Source organism: Oreochromis aureus, linkage group 23 (assembly GCF_013358895.1).
Source record: "Oreochromis aureus strain Israel breed Guangdong linkage group 23, ZZ_aureus, whole genome shotgun sequence".
NCBI classification, from domain to species: Eukaryota; Metazoa; Chordata; class Actinopteri; order Cichliformes; family Cichlidae; genus Oreochromis; species Oreochromis aureus.
Window position 1 is genome coordinate 1,065,387 of NC_052963.1, and position 7,311 is coordinate 1,072,697.

Below are 7,311 nucleotides of genomic sequence, written 5' to 3' on the forward strand. Positions count from 1 at the left end.
GGAGGATGTGTTTGTGCGGGGGGGGGGGGGCGAACATTTTTCTTGTAAAACAAAGGGGGGCCTGGCAAAAAAGGCTAGGGAACCACTGGATTAACTGAAGGCTTTTCAGTGAGTTTTTAGGACATCCTGATAATAATGAATTACAGTAGTCCAGCCTGGAAGTAATAAATGCATGAACTAGTTTTTCAGCGTCACTCTGAGACAGGATATTTCTAATTTTAGAGATGTTGCACAAATGGAAGAAAGCAGTCTTACATATTTGTTTAATATGTGCGTTGAAGGACATGTCCTGGTCAAAAATGACTACAAGGTTCCTCACAGCATTACTGGAGGCCAAGGTAATGCCATCCAGAGTAAGAATCTGGTTAGATACCATATTTCTAAGATTTTCAGGGCCGAGTACAATAACCTCAGTTTGATCTGAATTAAGAAGCAGAAAGTTAGCGGCCATCCAGGTCTTTATGTCTTTAAGACATTCCTGCAGTTTAACTAATTGGTGTGTGTTACCTGGCTTCATGGATAGATAGAGCTGCGTGTCATCTGCATAGCAGTGAAAATTTATGCTATGTCTTCTAATGATGCTGCCTAAGGGAAGCATGTATAATGTAAACAGAATTGGTCCTAGCACTGAACCCTGTGGAACACCATAATTGACCTTAGTGTGTGAAGAGGACTCTCCATTTACATGTACAAATTGGAGTCTATTAGATAGATATGATACAAACCACTGCAGTGCAGTACCTGTAATACCTACAGCATGTTCTAATCGCTCTAATAGGATATTATGGTCGACAGTATCGAACGCTGCACTGAGGTCTAGCAGGACAAGCACAGAGATAAGAGATAAGAGATAACTCTTTATTGTCATTGCACAGTCATACATAGTACACTAGTACAATGAAATTGGAAAACTGTCCTACGTCGGCAACAACCAACCATGTAACACAACACAACATGACACGATACGACACATCACAACGCAACACAAACAACACAACACAGTATAATAACTTAGTTAAAAAGAAGAAGAAGAAGAAGTGTATTTGTATTACTGTTATTATTGCACATTAATTATTATTGCACCTTGTTATAAATATAAATATTATTATTATTATTACTGTTTTTACCGTTGTTAACGGTAAGTCCAGGTAGGTAGCCAGTCAAGTTTAGCTATTTGCATTGATCAGGGCTGTTGCCCTGTTGTAAAAGCTGTCCTTGAGTCTATTCGTTCGGGACCTCAGCAGCCTGAACCTCCTGCCAGACGGCAGCAGCTTAAACACCCGGTGTCCTGGGTGTGTGCAGTCCCGTAGGATGCTGCGTGCCCTCTTGAGACAGCGAGTGCTGTACAGGTCCTTCAGGGAGGGAAGAGGATGTCCAATGATTTTTTGGGCCATATTGATGACCCTCTGGAGTGCCTTTCTGTGTGCTGTGGTGCAGCTGGAGAACCACACACTGATGCAATATGTCAGCACACTTTCAATGGAGCAGCGGTAGAAGACGGTCAGCAGCTCCTTCTTCAGGTCCATTTTTCTGAGGATTCTCAGAAAGTGGAGATGCTGTTGGGCCTTCTTTAAGACCGCAGAGGTGTTAGAGCTCCATTGGAGGTCTGTGTCTATGTGCACACCCAGAAACTTGAAACTGGAGACCCTTTCCACACACTCCCCGTTGATGCTGACAGGCTGCAGCTCAGACTTCCTCCTTCTGAAATCAACTACCAGCTCTTTTGTCTTGGTGGTATTGAGGTCCAGGTTGTTATCTACACACCAATCTGACAGCCTCTGAACTTCAGCTCTGTACGCCGTCTCATCTCCCCTGAGATGAGCCCCCACCACGGTGGTATCATCTGCAAACTTGATGACTGCGTTGTCTGGGTGGGTACTAACACAGTCATGTGTGTACAGAGTGTACAGTAGGGGACTCAGTACACAGCCTTGTGGGGAGCCGGTGTTAAGGCTGAGGGCTGAGGAAAGATGAGGCCCCACTCTAACTCTCTGTACACGGTCTGAGAGGAAGTCTCTGATCCAGCGGCAGGTGGTAGAAGGAAGTCCGATTTCCAGCAGTTTAACTATTAGCCTGTCCGGGAGTATCGTGTTGAAAGCAGAGCTAAAGTCAACAAAGAGCAGCCTGGCATAACGGCCCTGCACTTCCAGGTGAGAGATGGTGGTGTGGGCGTTGTAATAATGGCGTCTTCAGTTGATCTGTTAGCTCTGTATGCAAACTGGAGCGGGTCGAGTGTGGGTGGCAAGCAGGACATGATGTGACGTCGGACCAGTTTCTCAAAGCACTTCATTATAACAGGTGTTAGAGCAACTGGTCGGTAGTCGTTGAGGCTGCTAATGTTAGTACGCTTTGGCAGTGGGACAATTGTGGCTGACTTTAGGCACGGCGGGATGCAGGACTGGGACAGTGAAGTGTTGAAGATCTTAGTAAAGACCCCAGCCAGCTGGTCTGCACACTCTTTAAGGACCCTTGCGGTTACCCCATCTGGTCCGGCGGCCTTCCTGGGGTTCACTGCCCTCAGTGTGCGCCTCACCTCATATTCCTGCACTTTTAGGCTTGGGCTGCTGCTGCTGTCCGATGTTTTTGCTGCTGCTGCCTCTGGTCCCTTCACCTCAAAGCGTGCGAAGAAGTGGTTCAGCTCCTCCGCAAGCTCCGCATTGCCCTCAGTCAACGTGGTATTGCAAGGTTTGTAGTTGGTTAAGTGCTGAACTCCTTGCCATACCTGTCGTGAGTTGTTGGTGCTGAAGTGGTCTTCGATCCTTCTCTTGTACACTGCCTTGGCTTCTCTGATGCCTCTTTTCAGCTCAGATCTGGCTGCACTGTACTGCATACCATCACCGGATCTAAAAGCGGCGTCACGTTGCTTCAGCAGGACCTGGACCTCTTTAGTCATCCAGGGTTTCTGGTTGGAATATACCCGGAGACGTTTGTCCACAGTGACACTGTTGACACAGAAGTTAATATATGAGAGCACTGATGTTGTGTGCTCTTCAAGGTCCTGATGTTCAAACACACTCCAGTCCGTGTTTTCAAAACAGTCCTGCAGCTGATGTGATGCACCTTCTGGCCAGGTTTTCACAATTTTTGTGACTGGGGGCTCTTCTCCTAACTGGAGTGTATGCAGGGATCAGCAGCATGGACATGTGGTCTGACAAACCTAGATGTGGAAGAGGGGTTGCTCTGTAGCCTTTTTGGATGTTGCTGTAGGCTTTATCCAGTGTGTTTTTCCCCCTGGTTGCACATTTAATATGCTGTTCAAATCTGGGGAATACTGACCTTAAGTCAGCATGGTTGAAGTCCCCAGCTATAATGTGCACTGCGTTTGGGTGGGAATTCTGCTGATTGCTTATTGTCTTGTGCAGCTCCTCCATGGCCGAGTTAGCGTTAGCATCGGGTGGTACATACACGGCCGTTACCATGACAACAGTAAACTCGCGAGGTAGGTAGACGGGTCTGCACTTCACAGTCAAATATTCCAAATCCGGGGAACAATGGCTGTCTACAATCTTTGTGTTTTTGCACCAGCTGTCATTGGTGTAGATGCATAAACCCCTCCTTTGATCTTACCGGAGTGGCCGTTCCTGTCGTGACGGTGGACCGTGCAGCCTGCTAGCTCAATAGCCGAGTCCGGAATTGATGGCTGCAGCCAAGTCTCTGTGAGTAATATTATGCTGCTGTCCCGTACACACTTGTTGACTGCAATCTGTAATCTCAGTTCGTCGATTTTGTTGGTTATGGACCTGACGTTGGAGAGGAAAATACTCGGAAGCGGTGGCTTAAATGGCTGTTTCTTTAGCCGTGCTAGTGGGCCCGCCCTGCAGCCACGCTTTTGCCTCCTTTGTTTACGTTTCCTCTTTGTCTTGCCGCTGGGAAGAACCAACCACGGAGACCCTGGAGCTCTCATTATGTCCTCCGGAATGCTGTGAAAGTTGTGGTAGTCCGATGTAATGCTACTTGCACAGCGTAATCCCAAGCTCAGAAGGTCCTGACGACTGTAGGTGGACTCTACTCGATGTATAATAATAAAAAACACACTCATCCAAACAGATACACGTAGAAAAAGTAAAAAACAAAACACCGAACGTGAGGAGCAGTGAGCCGCTGCGTCTGTGCGCGCCGCCATCTTGATCCAGGATGAGTCCACTGTCAGACTACTCAAAAACACAACTGTGTTTGAGCAGGAACAGGAAGTGATACTCTACCGCAGAGAGAGCGGACACCAAGAGAGAGCAGAGAGAGTTCAGCCACCTGTCTCCGCTGGAGAGTCCGGGGGCCCGTCCAGTCGTCCTCTGTTTTAGCTGGGGGTTCGGGAGAACCCAGCCAGTTTCACGCCCCGTCAGCTGGTGGGTCCGAGGAGCCCGTCCAGCATCACACCTCGTCAGCTGGGGGTCCTGGAGGACCCGGCCATCACATCCTCGTGTCCGCTGACGGCTCTGGGGAGCCCGTTCAGCCACCACCTGCTCCACCACCTGCAACTCCCACACCGTCGCCTACAGCATCACCGCCTGCAGCTTCCACACCGTCGCCTGCAGCATCCTGTTCCGCAGCTGCCACGCTGCCGTCTGGTCCCGCAGCTGCCACGCTGCTGTCTGGTCCCGTGGTTGCTACACTGCCATCAGATCCAGCTCGGCCTGTACCACCTCGCCTTCGCCGGCCGCTCCCCAGGCCCCTAGCTGGACATCATTATCGTCGAGGGCGGCCTCCTGAACGAGTTCTGTCGCCGCCACTGCCTTCGGTGTCCAGACCTGTTCTGTCGCCGCCGCTGCCTTCGGCATGGCCGGCCTCCGGACCTGTTCTGTCGCCACTGCTGGCTTCCGCGTGGCCGGTCTTCTGATTTGTTTCGCCTGTGTCGCCGCCATCGCTGCTGTCTGCACGGCCGGCCACCTGAACCGTGTCTGCGCCACTGCAGCTTTCGCACAGTTGACCCAGAACTGGATCTTTGGATTTTTGTGCTGTTGACTCCCTGAACTTTTAATTTGTGGACTCTTGATCTAGTTTTGTGTTTAACTGTTTTCGTGTGTTTATGGACTGATCTGGACCCATGCTCCTTGTCTTTTGTTTTGTTTCTGTCCCTCCATTCTGGACCCTCTCCGCCTTGGCCTAGTACTCTAGTTTTGTTATTCTGTTTTTCTTTGTTTAGGGCTGTCGAGAGCCAGCCCTTAGAGCGGGGGTACTGTCACGGTTCTGTGTCATTTTGACCCAGCATTTTGAGTTTTTTATGTTTTGGTTTATTTCGCATTATGGATTCTTTTCTCATTCTCTTGTGGTGCTTTGTTGGTTATTATTATTAACCTATGTTTCAGTTATTCTTGTTAAGAGATCAGTTCTTAGGTTTTGTGTCTCATGTTTAATGAATTGTCTCTAGTTTCCTGTTTTATTTTGAAGGTTTATGTTTCATGTCAGCGTTTCTAGTTTCGCTCCCTCTGTCTCATTAGGTCTAATTTCTCCCAGCTGTGTTCCCACCTGTTCCTCGTTCCCTCATGTTCCTGCCTGGGTATTTATAGTGTGTGTCCTCCAGTGTTCAGCGTCGCGTCGTTAACGTCAGTTCTCCCTTCTGCTGTCTGATGTTTTCTTGTGTATTTTGATTCTAGCTTTCTAGTTTAGGTTTTCTGTTTGGTTTCCCTTGGTCAGCAATAAAGCTGCTTTCAAGTTCACATTTTGCCTCAATGAGTCCAGCGTTTGGGTCCTCTACTCCTGTCTGCACACAGCACATCATGACAGACTGGGAGGCAAGCAATGGGGACAGAGCAGGTCTGGGGACATTACTTAATAATAAGTAATTTTTCAATGCAGAGAGGTAAGTGGGATAGGTGACTGAAGAAGAAACACCCAGTGCATCATGGGAATCCCCGGCAGCCTACGTCTATTGCAGCATAACTAAGGGAGGATTCAGGGTCACCTGGTCCAGCCCTAACTATATGCTTTAGCAAAAAGGAAAGTTTGAAGCCTAATCTTGAAAGTAGAGATAGTGTCTGTCTCCTGAATCCAAACTGGAAGCTGGTTCCACAGAAGAGGGGCCTGAAAACTGAAGGCTCTGCCTCCCATTCTACTTTTAAATACTCTAGGAACAACAACAAGGGAAGCATGTATAATCTAAACAGAATTGGTCCTAGCACTGAACCCTGTGGAACTCCATAATTAACCTTAGTGTGTGACTCTATATCTATTAGATATCATACAAACCTGTCATAAACCTGGCAATTGCTGGGGTGTAGTGGCAGGTCGGAGGGCAGGCAACCAGGTAGGAGAAGCAGCCAGAGATCACCAGGGCGGAGTAAGGTAAGTTCACTCCTGATGGTTTGATTTATAGAAACGTCAATCTCTGCACACAGGGAGAAGAAGGTTACTCAAGGGAAAGGCAATTAGTTTAGCTACATGAAAGAGTGGCCTAGTTACCGTTGAATGGCACACAAAAGACCGGCGAGGCATGGCAGACTGCTCCGGGTTTAAGAAGCCCTCCTGCTGATTGCACGTACCTGAGTCCCAGGTGAGACGTAGGAGGCTCCACCCTAAAGGGGTGGATGGGAGACTTACAGCCACAAATGGAAAAAACCCCGGACACTCCCACCACCATGACACAAACCACTGCAGTGCAGTACCTGTAATACCTACAGCATGTTCTAATCGCTCTAATAGGATATTATGGTCGACAGTATCGAACGCTGCACTGAGGTCTAGCAGGACAAGCACAGAGATGAGTCCACTGTCAGAGGCCATAAGAAGATCATTTGTAACCTTCACTAAAGCTGTTTCTGTGCTGTGATGAGCTCTGAAACCTGACTGAAACTCTTCAAATAAGCCATTCCTCTGCAGATGATCTGTTAGCTGTTTGACAACTACTCTTTCAAGGATGTTTGATATGAAAGGAAGGTTGGAGATTGGCCTATAATTAGCTAAGACAGCTGGGTCTAGGGATGGCTTTTAGGGGAAAAAAGACTATTATCTACAGCTACTGAAAGTAGCTGTAAGATTTTTTTCCTCTAATGATTGTCTAAGGAGCTTGGAAAGAAAAGCGTCTGGACGAATATCTTCTTTACACTGACAGAAAATATAGTTTGACTGGTCTGGCCAACTTAAAATCTAAGTGGACTGTATGTGGCCCACGCTGTAAATGAGCTTGAATGAATTTGTAAAATATAGTGCAGTTACTTTATGTGTTTAAAAAAAAAAACTGACAAAGAATGCAATTTTAACATTACATCAGTGTTTATATTATAGTCTGTAAACTCAACAAAGAAAACATATTAAAACATATTCTTACTCTAAAATTAACATTTTTGTTTGGTTCATTAGTTTACAGTAGTATATGTA